This window comes from Anas platyrhynchos, chromosome 3 (assembly GCF_047663525.1).
Source record: "Anas platyrhynchos isolate ZD024472 breed Pekin duck chromosome 3, IASCAAS_PekinDuck_T2T, whole genome shotgun sequence".
NCBI lineage: Eukaryota > Metazoa > Chordata > Aves > Anseriformes > Anatidae > Anas > Anas platyrhynchos.
Window position 1 is genome coordinate 29741329 of NC_092589.1, and position 19011 is coordinate 29760339.

At 38.8% G+C, this 19011-nt stretch overlaps 1 long non-coding RNA gene across 1 annotated transcript; it reads left to right on the forward strand.

Moving 5' to 3' along the window:
* Window positions 1-3401: 3401 nt before the first annotated feature.
* Window positions 3402-18490, forward strand: LOC140002121 (uncharacterized). Its single transcript, XR_011808131.1, has 3 exons — window positions 3402-8808; window positions 10161-14200; window positions 14621-18490. It is a non-coding gene; the product is annotated as an uncharacterized lncRNA (long non-coding RNA).
* Window positions 18491-19011: the final 521 nt, after the last annotated feature.

The window sequence follows — 19011 nt, forward strand, 5'->3', positions numbered from 1 at the left end:
TTTATAGTTAAATGTGGAGTTCTCTTTCTGCTTTGTGAAAGATGCATGATAACATACATGTAAAGTAATTTGTGCAAGACTATTCATAAGTTCAAACTGACTCTAGGTAAGGTAATATTCCACAGGTTTAAAAAAAAATTCAACTTGAAAATGGGAGAAATTATTAGAAGTGATGAGGGGAGAGGAGGAAATAAAATGTACTGATGAAAAGAAAAATAATTGGAAAGAAAGGGAGATTTTGGTTTTATAAAATAGGCATTGGAAAGTTGGAGGATATGAGGGTGGCTGGAAAATGATTCAGGTGTGGAGGAGGAACTGAGAGCAGATAGCACCCACCAAATGTGTGTGTTGGCAGGGTTTTTTGTTTGCTTTTAACATACTTTTTACTTAGTTCTATGTAATTTATCTAGTTTTATCTGCAGGGTTTCAAAGAATTCTAATGAAGTGGATAACATTTCTATGTCCTATGAAAAGAGTGAATTTGGACTATAAAGGCTAAATGAACTAATGGTAGTCTAATCAAGCATTGCTTCTGAAAGTGCTTACTACCTGTTTCTTCGTCAGAAAGGTGATATGAAGTGCAAATATTAAGTATTATTGTGAATGAATATGACAGAGCATCCAAAATCAAGTCAAGTAATGTTCTTGAAAGTATAGGTAAGTGACTCTTCCAAATTAAACTGAGTCTGTTTAAATCTTTGTTCTAGCTACAGCAGTTATTCTCATGTTCTCTCTTTCGTGAATTGATGTAACAGAATTGTTTTTACAGGATGAAGGAATGTTTAAAGACTAGGTCTTTACAACCTTTGTAAAAATTGAGTTATAGTATTTTAATGGAATTTGCAATATTGCGGCATTGTCCATTTATTATTGACAGATACTGTTACTGCATAAAGTATTAGATGTCCACAGCATTCCTGTTTTTACATAGCAATTCATGTTTAACTTTTTCAAAATTGTGATTTTATCTAAGTGTTGTTGAGACTTTTCTTTGCTCTTACTATTTGCTTTAAAGAATAACTACCAGGTTGCGAGGCGTAATTGGTATGTTTTATCTAGTTCTATTTCTCTGGATTTGTCTTTTTATGTGTGGATGAGAATAGTTCCAACAATGCCTTGGAATGGGAATAATATAGTACCAAATTAAAATTATTGACATAGGGAAGAAAAGAAGGGAAATCCCTTTCTGAACAGTAGAGGTCACTTCACACTGGTAAGAGACATGAATCTGGCTGCAATAACCTAAGATTTGGCTGTAATAGTCTATAAATGAGCCTATTTGCTGCTATCCTGTGGCTCTCTTCTGTTGTGTACCTTCAGCATGGGTTTATGAAAGGCAGGTCCTGCTTGATGAACCTGATCTCCTTCTGTGACAAAGTGACACGCTTGGTGGATGAGGGAAAGGCTGTGGATGTGGTCTACCTTGACTTCAGCAAGGCTTTTGACACCGTCTCCCACAGCATTCTCCTCAAGAAACTGGCTGCTCTTGGCTTGGACTGGCGCATGCTTTGTTGGGTTAGAAACTGGTTGGATAGCCGGGCCCAAAGAGTCGTGGTGAATGGAGTCAAGTCCAGTTGGAGGCCAGTTGCTAGTGGCGTTCCCCAGGGCTCGGTGCTGGGGCCGGTCCTCTTTAATATCTTCATCGATGATCTGGATGAGGGCATTGAGTGCACCCTCAGTAAGTTCTCTGTTGAGCCAGGCCCATCTTCTATGCTGGCTTGTCTTTGGGCACATGGGGACAGACCACTCCTGCGCCATTAAGATTTCCCTCTTGAAGAGCGCCCAGCCTTCCTGGACCCCTCTGCCCTTCAGAACCGCCTCCAAAGGGACTCTACCAACCAGTGTCCTGAGCAGCTCAAAGTCAGCCCTCTGGAAGCCCAATAGAGTGGGCTTTTACTGGTCCCCTTCCTGGCTTCTCCAAGAATAGAGAACTCCACCATTTCATGGTCACTCTGCCCAAGACAGCTCCTGACAATCACATCCTCCACCAGTCCTTTTCTGTTTGTGAAGAGAAGGTCTAGGTTTGTGAAGAGAAGGTCTAGCGGGGCGCCACCCCTGGTAGGCTCACTAACCAGCTGCATCAGGAAGCTATCTTCCATGCTCTCCAGAAACCTCCTTCTCTGGGCTGTGTTGTGCTTCCAGAATATATCTGGGAAGTTGAAATCCCCCACAAGAACAAGCACCGACGATTTCACAACTTCTGTCAGCTGCCCATAGAAATTGTCCGTCTCCTCATCCTGGTTCAGTGGTCTGTAACAGACCCCCACCAGGATGCTTCCCTTGTTGGCCTTCCTACTGATCCTAACCCGTAGGGACTCAACCTTATCATTCCCAGCTCTAGTTCCACAACATCAAAACTCTCTCTGATACAGAGAGCCACACCACCACCCCTTCTGAAGAGCTTATAGCCAGGCATTGCAGCACTCCAGTCATAAGGGTGGTCCCACCATGTTTCCGTGATGGCACCCAAGTCATAGCTTAATAGCTGCATGATGGCTTCCAGCTCCTCCTGGGCAGGGTGTCCACCCCCATTGGGGGTATCTCAGCCCGGGTACCTGTCCTTCAGGCCACACAGGGAGTTGCTCCACCAGTCTGTCGCACACAACACTCCTCAACCTCTCGACCTCCTCCTTGAGTTCTGCCACGAGGCAGACCAGGTCATCCACCTGCTCGCACCTCACGCACAGTCTCTCCGCCCCCCGCAGGTGGTCGCAACAGGCTCAGGCACTCCCTGCACCCGGAGACCTGAACTGCCGCAGTTTTGAGCGGGCAGTCGGCCTGGGTGTGAACAGACTTCCTAGAGAGCACACTGTGCCTGGTGTACGCCACTGCAGCTGAGCTAGCGGCAGACTGCCGTTAGAGGTGTTCGTATGGGCGGGGGGGAGCGCTCTGCCCTGCCTGCTCGCCCTGTCTGCGCCAACTGCCGCACCGCTCCCTTCTGACACGCCGCGCCCGGTTTGCCCGTCCTGGTCGCCGCGCTCCCTAGGGGCAGCTTTTGAACGGCCGGGGAGGGGGCGCTGCTGGCTCCGCCTACGCCTCCTCGCCTCGTTCAGCTCCCTCGCGAGGGCTGCCGCGTTCTGGCGGCTCCCTCGAGTGGACTCGGTGCCGGAAAAATTAGCCCTGCCTGTCCGATCCCCCGCTCCGCTGCAGAACGCGTCTGCCCCGGAGCCGATCGCCTCGACAAGGCGATCTCAGAGTACTGGTGACCTCCTGTCCTCTGTAGAAAAGTGGGAAACAAACTTCCTTCATGTAGGAGGCTTGAGGAAATACTAGGTCAGCAGATGAAAATGCTTGTCATGGAGACGTACCTTTTGTGAAGGATTCCAGCAGGACTTATTCTTTCCAGGCTCCCATGATTCATGTTTTAACATATAAAACTTTGGAAGTGGAATGTGGTACGTACCTGTGTGAGGTCCTGTTCTGGGGAGAAATCTTTAATAGCTTCTATGTTACTGTTTGGTGTTACAAATGCGCCTATGTCCTGGAGCAAGGGCATGCAAAATGGTTTGAGATACAGTGTGTGTCTATAAGACAAAAAAAACTGAGTTGCGCTACTCTACATTCCTGTTTGATATAGACTGTAGGATTTCTTTTAGTTTATTTCTAGTGCAGTATCTCAAGGAGAACCAGAGGTTCCCTTTTAGAAAATGTTACTTGCAGTGAAGGAAAAATCATTGCAACACTTGGCAACAGCAGAAGTGCTCAAATGATGAATTTGCTCTTTAGGTTTTTAAGTCTAGCTTGTCTTTCATCCATTGGCTTGAGTTATATTTGTCTGCTGTATTAAAGGAGGTCAGTTCTGCAACATTTGTTATCTCATTTAAAAGGAAAAAAAAAAACAACTAGATGTATTTCTTCTATTTCAATAAATAATTGAATTTAATATAATTGACTCTTCTGAAATGAGATTAGTTTTCCTCATTAATAATTTCTGTTACTCCTCAGCAGAACTCAATATTACTCTGAGTGAGAGAGATTCCAGAAATACACTAGAATTTACCACTCTGAAGCCAAATGAATTCTAGTTTTGGCAGTCCTTTACAGGTAGATGGAAGTGGACCAGAGACTCTTGTTTGGCCACCTCAGTTACTGCCAGAAGGTGTCAGTACTTCAGTAGTATCAAGAAGAAGAAACAAGGCTTGGATCTTAAAGTTTGTGGTTTTAGTTGGTTGATTTTTGTTTCTTTAAAGCAGACAACTACTGTGCTTGGTAGTAACAAAATAAACTTGTGTATTCTGCCTCCACTGTAAACATATTTATTCTAATTCAGAGCTGTGTAAACATGAGATTAATAAATCAATTTTACATAGGCCACAAAACTTCTTAGCTGTTATCACCAAAAAAGTTCTTACTTTCTCCTTTTTTTTTTAAAAAAAAAAAAAAAAAGATTTAGCTTAATTTTTATCGTGTTCTTATTAGCACTCTCTAAACAATTCTGAAATATTTTCAACTGAAAGGAAATTAAGGAGTTGGGTTGTACTTGAATATGTACGTTATGTGATAAATCAAAAATCTCTGGTTTAAAAAAAAAAAGGCTAATTAGAATGTTTGCTTAGAAACCTAAAAATCCAGGTGATATGTTTTTCTTTCCTTTAGTCCTTACAGATAACTGTTACAGCATTATGGTAGTGTTCTTTACTTTTATTTTTTCAATAATCAATTACTCTGCATCTTGTGCTTAAAAAGCCTTTTGTCAGATCCTCTTGTTAGACAATGAGTTCTTTTGTCCTAAACTGAGCGAATTGCAGGTAGAAAACAGTAAATAAATACCTCTTAATGGTATTACATAATTGGTTAACCAAGTTGTCATTTACTGGATTACTTAGGCCTTTTTTTCAACTGCGTTTATGCAGATGTTTACTGCTCCTCTTCAAGCTGGATAAATTGGAATGTTTTTTTCTACCAGCATATTTAATTTGCTCACACGTCTGTAGAATGTGGGAAGCATTTGACTTCCTGCTTTGTTGCAGTCACATAAATGACTTGGGCAAACTAGTTGATTTCCCACACTTTAGTTTGCGGACTGTAACAAGAAAAAGAAATCTTCCAATCCTGCTGCTTAAGGATGTCTGCAGAGATTTGAAAGGTCTTTAGAGAAAGAGAAAAAGACTTTCAGGCATATTTCTTAGCCTGATTGCTTAGGCAGTTACTTGTTTGAAACTGTTTATAATATGGAGCCCAAATGTGTTACCCAAAAGTGAGCTGGATTTGAACTGCAATGAAAAGTTATCCTGGTAGGAAAGTTATTATTTGTTTTTGCTAGAAGTAATTGAGTTGAAAGGATGCAAATACAGAAGTGGAATTGTCATTGTACACAGGATTATCCTGATTAATCTAGCTCAAATAGAAGCTGTAAGGATTAGGATAAATATTAAATGTACAAAATGCTCTATCATGCAACTAAGAGTTCAAGACTGATGCAAAGGAAAATGTAAAGTAATACATTTGGTTGTATGGTTATATGCTGCTATGAGTTCTTTTATAGTATACAGAGAACTAATACATATATCATCTACAATGCAGTGAGTGGAACGCAAGGCAGCTCATTGTGATCCTTTAATGGGAAGGCCCATATTTCAAGAGGTCCTATTATTTACCAGAAATCTTGGGACAAGAATGACTCCCCTTTCCTCTTACTTCTTCCTTCTCATCAGGTTTTGAGTTGAGCACCCTCTTGTTTGGGGCTGCCACTTTTTCATTAAACAAAGTATTAATCTTTTAGTAAAGTAATAATCAGATTTTTATTTTTAATAAAAACTGAAATACAGAACCTTTTGTCAGCATGGCATTTATACAGTTGTTAAGGAATTGCTGAAATGCTTGTTTTGGTCAGTGACAATATTTCCTACGTAACCAGTATTACGTTGGTGTAAATTCAAGTGATACACTTGTGCTATGGTATTTGGATTGACCTGGTTAATTCTCCTAATTGCTTCCACCTGCAAGTGCTCAAACATAAGTAATTTGGGATAGTGCTGCTCTGAGAGAACCAAGAACCAACATCTCAGGGAGGTTGAATACCTTCTAACATCAATTCTTTGCAATTAATTCAGTTGGAGATTGCACACTCACTTATGTAGTAATCAATTATTGTATTTATTTTTATTATAGAGATACTTCTACCATATGTTAGATAGAGATGGAACTTCACTGAACCTGAGTAAATACACTTGCTACAGGTAGAGTTATAATGCTTTGATTTTGAAAGATTCTAGGAATCAAGAATGCCCTAAAAACTTCTTAATTTAGTTAACCGGTATTGTTATCATATGAGGAAATGACGAAAAAGTTGTTATATATGGGGTAGAAATAGCAGCTAAAAATAACGTTGAATCTTAAGACAAAAGGTAAGGTTAGTGAAAATCCAGACCATAGCTGTCCTGTTTATTCTTCTCATTTAAAATTTAAGAACCAGGCCTGTCACAGAAACCATTCATGTGACATGTGATTTAAGTAGAATAGTTGGCAAATCAGCTCTCAGCTGATAATCGTTCACTTGTGGTCACTGTGTCTTAAATGAATGCAGAGATTGAGGTCAATTACCATCGAAGTTTATACCATGAACATACTTTTTAGCAAACCTTTCTTAGAAAAAATAAGTCATTGTAATAAATGAATGCCATTGTCTGATAGAGAAACAAAAAAAACTTTGGTTAGTTCCCATCTCACCTTTTTTCTCCAATCAAGACTATTTCATATCAGTTGATGTTAATTTTAGTATATTAGTAGTTTTATTAGCAAATGCAATCATTTTCAATGTTTACTTGGATTGAAGTGGACACTTCTAACAACTGTCTAGTTACAATTAAACATCAGCATTGATTTCTAAATTATTTCTAGAGTTAATATAGACAACACTAACTTCTGAGATTGATTGCTATCTGCAGGAAACATTTTTGTTTAGTAGCGCTTTTTGTTTGGTTGGTTTAAAAATAAAAAACAAATACTGTTCTCCTGATCTAGAGTTGCGAAGTAAAGTAGGGACTAGTTACTGGTCTAAAAAGCTAATCAAAACTAAGCTGGATTGCCTTGTCTAATATTATATGAAAGTTCAGGGACTTCAAAAAATAAGCTAATATTTGTTTTGGCTTAAAAGCCTAGTTCTTGGAGGTCAGTCACAGTGAGAACATCCATCTTCTTGCTAAACTATAAAAGTGATATAATTTTGGAGGTTTCTGTGGTTGGCCTAATTTTCTCTTGGTTTCCTGTGTCTGGCATGCACATTTTGCCAATGCCGGAGTTGTGAAGTGGTATCACCCGTAAATGGCCATTGGAAGGTCTGTGCTCATGTGAAGCTGAGTCTGCTCTTTTACCACTTTCTGACAGGCTCACAGATCTGAGTGTGGAACTTGGTCATGGTGGAATGATTATAACTTCAATTTTTAATACAGAGAGAGGTTTGTATTAAACTGGAATGTAAAGGGCATTTTCAGTCTTTTTCAGAAATGTCCTGGTAAGTGGTTTGTGTTAATGGATTCTTGGATTGCAGTTAGGTATGCATACATCTAGTACGTTGGAAATAAGCCATATGAATTTCATGAAAGTAGCAGATAAACAAGGGTATTGTTGGTGGGGAGTGTGGGGAGGAAGAAGAATTAGAATCGAGTATTTTACCTTTTAGGGACTATCAGCAGCCCAGCACTGTTGAAAGGATAGGTACAGCCTGACTTGTTTTCCTCTACCTAGTCCATTGCAAAATGACTACATTCAAGAAAAAGAGCTTTTTAAAAAATATTTTTTATTCTAAACCTCCAAGATAGCAGATAGCAACGTGGATCTGACTCCTCCATTAAGCTGACCATCATCTTAAGTCTTTCTGATCGGGCTACCTCATTACTCAGTAGATGCCTGTCTTCTGACTTCTTAAGCATTGTTAAGATGCAGGAAGGAAGAATAAGCCAGGAGTAGCTTCAGCGGGTAAAAGCAAATGATCCCTACAATGACAACACAACCCTTTTTCTTTTGGGCTGCTATTCAGATGATCTCTGCAGTGGTCCAGTTGGATAGGTAGGAAATCAGATGTGAAAGAAAGCAACGAACACCACCATTGTGAAGAGACTAGTCTATGGTAGAAAAATGCAGATTTTCTTGTAGTTTTAGAAAACCATATGTCTGTGGATCTGAAGCAAATTTTTCCCCCAAATGAATAGGATTCTTCACAAAGATTGTATCAGACCTTCATAGCACTCCAACCTTCTCATATTATCTAATATTAAATTGATTTTCATGGGTTTTAGCTCCATTTTTGGAGCATACTTCAATATGCTACATAATATCAGTTCACTTTAATCTACATTATTTTTCACAGCAGCGTAACACTACCTTGTGGATTAATTTCTATTTATTTCCTAAACCCTAATCCTCTTTCTTTAGGAAATCTGCTGTTACAACCAAGGAGCATCCCTTGTCAATGTCAGTAAGGGTTAAACAATATGAAGCCATAAATGGAACAACCATAATTTCTGTTTCTGTGAGAGATATTTTGGCACTGGGAGGGGGGGGGGCAAGAACTGTTTCTGATTCAAAATACAATACTCCTATTTCAAAAAGCACTTGAATTGTGTTTCAGAATACGCTATTGGATTTTGTTTGCTTATTTGATTTACCCATTGTAATAGCTGAGTATTTTTTCTTTATTTTCTGTATTACAGGGTAAATGAGCTACATTCCCTGCATTTTTCACCAATCTAAAGTCAACATAGGGCCATATCACAATGAGAAAAGAATTGAATGTAACAGGGCTCTTGTGACCACTTTTCCCAGGGGGAAGGCTTGTAGCCAGGAGACTGAATTATGCATTGCAGACAGGTACTGCTGCTGGAATTACGGAGGAGATGAATGTTACGACTCTAATAAGGAATTTTAACTTATGGATCATGTGGTCAGAGCTGCATGACTAGACTGGAGATTCTACTGTGTGTCTTCGCTAACATGTTCTACCACAACCAGCTGTCTTCTAGGAAGATTCAAACTAGGGAATTTACTGTTTCATATAACTTGTGTAATTCAGTGGCTAGAAGTACTTAATTTATTATGTAGGTAAACTGCTGTTAAAAATTAATAAAAATTATGCTTTGGTATTGGGAGAGTGCAACAATGCTTGGCTTAGAGAGGCAGGCTGCAAACCCAGGAGTAACTAGCTAAGTTGATGTAATTTCTCTCATTTATTTACTATTTTGGTCTTAATTAGCTGATGCTGCATTATTGAAAACACGCTATAATACACATAACTTTAAATGTATGTAACTTTAGATGACAAAAGAAAAGTGGGACTGCAAGTGAAATCTTTCTTCACTACAGCAGAGGAAAGCTGGAATAAGTATTCTTAAAATGATTGTTTCACTCTATACTAATAATGCTAAAGAAATTTACATCTTGAAAGAGAAGTAATGGAAGTTAATATAAGTTCAATAGTAGTGGTTTTTTTGCATAGACTATAAATAACGCAGTCAGCAGACTAACTTCAATTCTGGATCAGTAAGATTAGAATAAAAATCTGTACCCTGGGGAATTACAGAAATCTTCTGTCGACTGTATCAAAGGAATACCGAACAACTATTCACTTCAGGGAAATTGCTATTAAGATTACAGACATACATGACTCTTCAAGACAATTTTGTGAATTGTTTTTCACCACTTGTCACTGCTGGTTTAAAAGGTAGATAGAAGCAAAAGAAATTTTGATGTTTTAATTTATAAATAAATGAAAATGGGGGCTAGGGCAAAGAAAGGAAACCTATACAGCAGCTTTCTGTTTTTCCTGCTGAGGAAATACTGGATGGCAGCCAAATTGTAAAGTATTTTATCTATAGTTGTTGTAAAACTTCGGCCACCACAACTTATCTATGTTACCTAAAGCTTTTGTGTGTGTTAAACAGTTGTTTAACAAAAATTGCTTTTCTGAGAGTACGTGAAGGTCGAACTGTTATAAATATGGTGGGGGGTTCTCTGCATTTTGATTCAGCTAAGCACTGACGCTAGGTGTGCTTCTAAATTTAATTCTTTTCCTTAAAACCAATTGAAACTTGACTTGAGAAAACTGAGCAGAACAGAGGAAGATAATTTTATTGCATCCCTGAAGCCAGTGTCTCAAAATCAATGGTGTAATCCACTTTAACATGAAGCTAACTGACTCTTGGTCTTTTTCTATTGTCAAACAGAAATTCATCCAACAACAAACAGGAAGAAAGAAGTTTGGTTTGGAAGCAAAACAAGAACATTTTTCTGAAATAGCTGCTGAAAGACAAGGAAATACAAGATAGTTAAGTCATTTGCTCAGGGCATGCAAGAAATCTGTGGAAGAATAAGCAGTAAGTCATCGAAGATTAGGACACTACCTTCTCTCACACCAGGCAAAAATTGTATGCTTTCAGTTTTTCTATAAAGTGAAACAAAAAAAATTGGTAGCAAAAACTATTGAAGTTTTCCAAAAATCCTCTTGGTAAAATATAATACAATGTAAGGCAACACAATGAAGTAAGTTTGTCAATTATTAAAATAAATATTTACAGTGCTTCAAGATCATTCTGCCAGACCTATCAATAGTTTAAAAAAAAAATTGCTTCCTATATAATCTTAGAGTTAATGGTGACATCCAGGTTGATGATAACTTAAAGTACTTTAACAAAACCAGTGTTTCAACTTAAAGGTGGATAAAGGTAACTGAACACTTTGTAGCAGTGTGCATATCTTAGAAGGCATCAGAGCTCTCATGTTCTTTGTAGGCAAAAATCTCAAATCTATTTCACTACCTGTGTCTAGAAATCCTATTATGTTTTAACAAAACACAAAATGCCACCATACATCCCTGGAAAACATGTGTGACTACTTACTGAGTATTACCATGTTTAAACAAAACTAAGTGATCCTGGAGCACAAATGTTCTACACAGCATGTGTAAAGTAATTCTTCCACTGCCCTTGACACTGGTAAGCCTTGGAGTACTGTTTTGGGCACCATAATTCAAGAAAAAATGTAGACTTACTGGAGACAATCCAGAATGGAGTAAGAAGAATGAGCAACAGTCTGGAGGGAGCAGAAGGGAGGATGGAAGGAATTGGCATTGTTTAGTCTAGAGAGGAGAAAACTGAAGAAAGATGGGACGACAGTCTATAACTGTGAAGTGTGTTACTGCAAAGCAGAAAATATAAACCATAGATAGCAAAAAGAAAAGATGGAAAAAAAAAGGTAGCAGAGGAAATTGAATGGTATCACTAGAAGTAACTATCCTTTGATAGATTAGTTAAGGGTATTCTGTGTAAAAATTTTCTGGCTAAACTTGGTTTTAAGTTTGGCAGATATTTGCATTTAGTATTTAAAGTTGTGAAGCACAAGTAAGCTCTGTACATAAATTCTAAGTCCATTCTAAAAACTTATCAATAAACTCACTAGGATCTCTTGATTTTATATTAAACAAGCTTCTGCAATAGATCATGCCCACTTGAGTTGATGGGATTCTAATTCCTGAATGCAACTGAGTTGAAACTGAATATAATCTGTACCACTATTATAACTTTTTATGTGGATTTTAATTTAATTTGTCATACCAACAGAAAAATTTCAGGGTTATAATGGTTCAATCTCAACTTCACATTGAGTTCTGCCTTTGTGTGGGCTACTGAGTAGAAGCATGGATTTTGCTCACAGCTAAAGTTAATTCTGTGTACAATCTGGGCCTTTTTCTAGTCTTACTCTGATAATATTTTTAGAATATTAATGGGTTTAGAGACTTTCAAGCCATAGCTTTTAAGTTGTTCTGAATCTTTCTGTGCTTAATGAGGAAATTTGTTTCCTTTTTATATCCATCTTAAGCAATTCTGACTGTTTTGAAGAAAAGTTTTCAGTCTTATCTTCTTGCTCCTTTATATAGAATAAATGGGCAATCTGTGCAATCCCTAAACATGAGTGCAGACTGGGTGAAAAACTCATTGAGAGCATCCTGGCAGAGAAGGGCTTGGAGGTTCTGGTAGACGAAAAGATCAACATGAGCTGGCAGTGCATGCTTGCAGCCCAGAAGGCCAACTGCATCCTGGGCTGCATTAGAAAAGGAGTGGCCAGCAGGTCAAGGGAGGTGATTGTCCCCCTCTGTTCTGCTGTTGTGAGATCCCACATGGAGTTCTGCATCCAGGTCTGGGGTGCCCAGCACAAGAAGGATGTTGATTCTCCTTTTTAGCTGAGGCAGGTAATTTTTGGGTGGTGAGGCACTGGAACAGGTTGTCCATAGAGGCTGTGGATGCCCCATCCCTGGAGGTGTTCAAGACCAGGTTAGCTGAGGCCCTGAGCAACCTGATTTAGTGGGTGGCATCCCTGCCTGTGGCAGGTGGGTTGGAACTAGGTAAACTTTGAGGTCCCTTCCAGCATGAGCCATTCAAAATATCTGTTGTAACTATAAGCAACCTATCAGCAATCCAAGAGATACGTGTAGGTACATTATTATCAAGCAAAATCTGATAAACTGTATATACCAGGAAAGAAGAGACTAAAGGATGCTTTAGACTTCTTAACTGAAACAGTAGAACTTTCTTCTTCCTATGTGGAGAGGAATTCTTAGTATTTATATTACTCACATTTATTTTATTTATGCTTTTAGAGACCCACTATCTATGAAGAAATGATTTACCTGTGATTCACAAATACATCCTTCTCAGAGAAGATGAACAAGCTGAGCTTTCCTTTTCACAGTGCTCCTAGACACCTTGGCAATTATATCAGCAATGAAACCTGGCTATAGCACAATTATGGGTCTCTGCAATGGGTTACAGAGTCAGAAAGGAATCATATAAACATAAATGTCCAAAAACATTTCTTCATAAGGATAACTATAAACTTACCCTTACTCACCTTTTAGTAGACTTAGGAAAGCCATTGCCTCTCTTAACGTATTTTAGGTTGTACACCAGAAAAGCTAGAATGAGGGGAATCAAATAATAGTATGTGTAAAAGGAAGCAAAGAGGGTGTCCAACCAATTAGAATAACTCACCACAAACCCATTTCTAAGTCCAGGAGTAAACAGTCATCCCATTATCCTTCTCTCCTGGCCTTGACAGTTTTGCCTGTATATAACTTTGGGTGATAAAACAATATTCTTGGGAAACCGATGCATTTCTGCAAGAAAGTGAAGATGCACTTGTATTCTGCACAACGCTAAATGAATGGATGATGCACGAGAATGCATCAGTCCCGTGAGTTATATGTCTTAGCCTACATCATCCGCAGTATAACTTACAAAACTGGTTCTACACATGAGATGCATACCTATTACTATCCTAATATAGCTTTGGTTGAAAATATCTCAACATTCCTCAGCTATGCCTGCAGGAGAATGAACACAAAAAATGTTAATTCTCCCACATTTATATCTGTTGTGAAATGCTGGCACACTCTAGCAGTCAGCATTAATACTTTATTTGGCTTTGTGGGTGTCTTTTCTAAATGCCAGCAAATGAAAAGTGGAAAATTTCCATCTCCCATACTTGATATGGATTTCAGATGTAAATGTGTATATATCTGTCACTGTGTTGGAGATGGAGAGGTTGAAATAACCTTAGACTATAATTCATAAATACCTGTAGATCAACCTCTAGATATGCATATGTATAACTTATTTTGCCTGTATTCCATTCTTGGACAACTACATAGATATGCATGCACAAGACAAGTTGATTTCCAGTGGTTTCTATAATGCCACCTAAGTCATATGTAATGAATTTTAAGCATCAAGAAAAACACTGTAATGTAATTATAAAGAAAACAAAGATGACTTCTGAAGGGATGTAATGCAGTGTATTTTCATGTACATGATAAACTATTTCAAAGAAATGACTAGCCAGTGAGATCACTCAGTTGGCTCCACTTTCTGCTTTTCCAAAAATAATGTGACATTGTGCATTGAGAGGACTATTCCAGTTGTGCTGCAGGAGAATCCATTACTTATCATAGATTTCTTATGAAAAATATTTTATTTTTTTTTTTTAGTACAGACAAAATGTTTGGACTTAGGACTGTGGGAAGCCAGGCATCAGAGTGGCCAGCTGTTCCCCCTTTAATCCTAGGATTGGCCTGTATCCTGAGCAGCTGCAGGAACTGGAGACTTTTAATGTTGTTCAAAGCTACCTTAGCTTTTCCTATCAGCCTTGTCTTGAACCTGGCTGGACTGGACCAGAGATCCTGTCTCAAAAAGTCTCTCACTGCTATTGTCAGGTAAAACAACCTCTGGAAAGTATAGTAAGAATATTTGATTATTTGCTGGTCTTTCTTATTTGTATTCATGTGGTTTGCAAGTGGATCCATTTTACTGCAAAACAGTTAAATCTGGCAAATTTCAGTCAGAAACATTTTATTTTTTTTTCCCTAGTGATTACTCTTCTCAAACAAAAGCTCATTTTTAATTGTTCCATGCTTGAAATTCACAAGAAATTTTGATTTGAACAAATAATATTAAGGCTAGGAATTTCAGAAATGTTTAGGGAAGAGTTGCTGTATTCAACTCTTGAATAAAGCTGGTAATATCTGGCCTCATTAATTCAGAATTCTAAGTTAGTCTTTGTTATGTGGTCACTTTAATCAAGGAGATGCCTGTGCTGCTGCCAGAAAAGATTGATCTTTTTTCTTCTTTTTCAGTAATCACAGAACCACTGAGTGGTTTGAGTTGGAAGAGACTTTGGAAAATCACCCAGTTCCAACTGCCCTGCCACGGGCAGGGCCACCTCCCACCAGACCAGGTTGCCCAAAGCCCCATCCAGCCTGGCCTTGAGCGTTTCCATGGATGGAGCATCCACAGCTTCTCTGGGCAACGTGTTCCAGTGCCTCACCACACTCAGAGTAAAAAAATCTCCTAACATCTAATCTAGCCCCCCTCCCTCCCCCAGTTTAAAGTCATTATCCCTTGTCCTGTCACTACACTCCCTGACAAAGAGTCCCTCCCCAGTTTTTCTGTAGGCTCCCTTCAGGTACTGGAAGACTCCAATAAGGTCTCCCCGGAGCCTTCTCTTCTTCAGGCTGAACAACCCCAACTCCATCAGCCTGTCTTCAAAGGAGTGATGCTACAGCCCTCTGATCATCACCAGGTACAGAGGTGAGACCTAGTGGCCTGTAGTTCACTGGGTCTTCCTTTTTTTCCTTTTAAAAAATTAGGGTAATGATTGCCTGTTTCCCTTCTTGTAGTCATTAGGAACTTTAGACTGCCACAACTTCTACCCCTTTCTCTTTTCCAGTGATCTTTTTTCCTGCTGCTTTTTATGTACTACCCGTAGTTGTAGATACAGGAATCCTTTGAATCAGGCCAGAGAACATCATCTGTCTGAAAACTAGTATCAAGGAAAGAAGAAAAAAAAAAAAAATGAACAAATGAAAAAGGTTAGTGCTCATAATATGCAGCAGGAATGATTTACCAAGGACGGGTAGGTCTGCCCCTGTAGAAAGAGCATTACAGATTTATACTGAACTAAAGTAATGCTGTAACCAAGCTTTTTGGGATTCAGTGCAAATAGCACGTGGAGGTGAAGAGAGACAACCTAATCAGGGAATGGGAGGAACTATAATAAATCCCAAGCTCAGCAGGAAGATTGCATGCGATCTCTTTGAAAATTTCATAGTTAAAGATGGAAATGGATACCTGCTATACATGGTACATCAGTAATCAGAGCACCCACAAAAGATATTGGTCATGATACACATCTGCCACTGTTGTTGGAAGTTCTTTTGCTACCAGACCATACACCATCCTGAAGCTGATATAGGGAAGTCCTTCCGTTGTGGCTGAAGGTGCAATAACTCTAAAGGAATTGTGTAAAAAGGAAAAATGTAAATTCCAAATAGCCTGGGACAGAGAGCTGGGTGTGAGAAGGAGCACGATGCTATTGTCAGCTTGCTTGGGTGCTTACCTGGAAAGAGAGACTGCAGTTCTGCTCCATTATGAAGTTTACGTGTTTTACATTAAATAAGATGTAAAGAGAGCAAGAATGAACAGTAGATATGAAGAAAATTGAAACCTATTTAGGCTCATACTACCAAAGGCCAAGTATGCATAAATGCTTCCTTACTGCATTTACTTACTGTACCTGGGACATCTTAAAATTCTAGTTAGATAACATTTAAACTCCATAAGACATATGAAGGAAAACCAGATGGCTATTTTGGGTGAGGGACTGAGATAAAGTTTTAATGATTATTCCCCTCTGCACCAGCAAAATTGGTATTCAGGCAGGAAGAGAAACAAAAATAGGTCAAAGAAAGGTCAGCAGTTAAATTGGGATGTGTTTGATACTAACTCTGTAATTAACACACACAAAACCATCCTAATTCTCCCTATTAGAGTTTGTAACCTAGTCTGGGAAAGTTCATTCTGCATCAGTTTGGATATGTATTTTTTAATTTGAGTCACTTTTTCTATCACATTAATGCACTCCTGACATGTGTGATTTTATTTATGCTATGTAACCAAGTCAGTGTTCTTATTACCCTGTTGTATATCCCATGTCACCTTTGCAGGAGGGATGATTCATCTCAACAGGCTTATCTAGTGAAAGTCTTTAAATAACTGTGTGTGAAACATATGGTTCAAGACCAAAAACATTTTGAGAGTGGAATAAAGCCAGGAATAGCAGCTGTTGCTAATTCAGTATAGTGAGATTTGATAGAGGGCAAACCAAAGCAAACTTTAATCTCCAAGAATCTTCGAGCTTACAGACTCAAGTTAAAAATACAGGACTACAATCCAATTTACTACATTTAGGTTAAAATTGACTCGTCTTTTCTACCATAGCTCTGTTAAAACACTTTGCTTTATAAGTAGGACAAAGTTTCTGCATGTAGGCAGAGACAGCTGGGAGTTATCTAGAAGATTCAGAAAAGAGGAAAGATGTCAGGGAGGAGCTGCTGATTTATTTCAATCTATTCTGATGATTTATTTCTGGGGGCTTAAGCTGCAAGTCAGAGCAGGTGAGACAAGGGTTTGTTCCACTATAACAAGTCCAAGCTCTTGTGCATTTTGTCCATTTGGGGGAATCTGATGCCATGAGAGAAAGATATGTGTTTAAAAGTAGCAAGAATATTATAGCAAGAAATTTGTAGGTGGGAATGGAACAGATGTTCAGGTGAACATATCAGGAACTGCGATTGTAGTTAAGAAGAACTTACAGCTATGAGAGTGGTGGACCAGAACTTCATGGGGAAAGCTGTTTCAGAGACAAATTGTTTTCTGGTTCTACTTGTTAAGGGTGAAAATCCTCCTTACTGTACTCTGTCTTGTGCTTCTTCTCTACAGCAGTACCTGTGAGTAGTTTAGTAGTAAAGCCAGATTAGTTTGAATGGTCTAGGGATGCAAGAAACACTCTTGCATAATGAATATCGAAGCATAGTACTTGTCTTCTAATCTCTTCATTAGTTTTCCTCCAGTGCCACGATGATCTTAATGCTTCTTTGCTTTAGCTGATGGTGCTACAACTCGTGAGGAGTTCAGACAATGTGACTGTAAGATCTGTAAACCATGCTGAAACTGACGGGCAGAGAAAAGACAACTGAGCATAGGGCGGTGACTCTGTGGACTTGTATGTCTAAAAAGTTCCGAGGAGCATGGCAGTGAGAAGACTATAAAGCCAGGATTGTCATGAATGGGCAAAGACTACATTTTCCCTTGGACAGGTTATATTTGCTATTTTTTTGTCCAAAAGAGAAATCACTTTACACAAATTTAATGTTTTGTTTGCTCTTTGTATGAAATCAACAGCTGTACCACCTTTCACATTTGTGCAGACACTGGCTACTAAGTAGGGAAAATGCGTAACTTCTTCCTTCAATATGTCTGTCCAACTGTGTAAATAGAGTTAGGTTTATCAAAGGGACCACATAAGGCTGTGATATTGATAGGTATTTTTCTATGCTGTATCAGTCCCAGACTCTGGAGCTGAGAAAACAGAAATGTCAAATCACGCATGCCCCAGTTCTGGATGACCCCAAGGACCATCTTCAAACATGAGGAGAAAATGGTCTTTATTTTCTCTCTCACAACTTTCAAATGTGAGTGTATCTGGACAGTAGGAGGAAATTATTTTTCTTCTGGGGCCATGACTGGAAAAGAATACCAAGCCTTACCTCAGATTATACCAACATGACACAAATGATGAAGTCATCACATGCACCTAGCTCTGTGAACCCTTTCAGCTCTTTGACATTGCATAATAACGTCACACATTGGCTCAAGAAAGAGAATGAAACAAACCATTAAAATTGCAGTGGACAGAATGTCCTTTATCAAAACGAACAATTCAAGAATTGAAATAAATGCAATAAAACCCTGTCCTCGTTTTCATTCTTTAATTTTTTTCTATCTTGTCCTACTTCCATTTTCTTCTTCTAGTTTTCACACAGAGGTAAACATAACGAAAGGTCTTCTCCAGTCATGTTATCTTGCCATCTTACGGCTGCAAGATTTCATTAACACTGAGGGTTTGAACCAAAGATCATTTTTCAAAAAACATCCTGTCTTGACTTTTGAAGTGCTAAAGAGAGGGAAAAAATGTTATTACTTAAAATAGATTGTTCCTGTGTTTGTGAACTTCACCAAACAAAAAAACAACAACTGTAAGTCTAATTTTGCTTCATATACTTCCAATACCTACCTACTGGACCATTGTCATTCATTTGTCTAGTGGGCTGAAGGGCCCATTATCAATGCTTCCTGCCATTATTAAAAATTTTAAGGCTGTTTTAGTCATCTGTTATCCATGCCCTGGGTAAGGACTAAGCTGAGCTCCTGGAATACTAAGCTGAGCTTCTGGAATCTCTCTCTTTACGGGTTATTTTTCTTCCCAACACTTGAATCATTCTCTTGGCAATTCTCAGAACTTTCTCCAAGTTGCAACATCAATCCTGAGTTGTACGCATTAGCTTGAATGTAGCAGTAGTCATTCCAATGCCAGGTGCAGAAGATTGAAATTCTCTTGCCTGTCCACGTGTCCGATAATTCTATTAGTCTTTTGTGATCATTGGTGTCACGTGGTAATTACTATAAT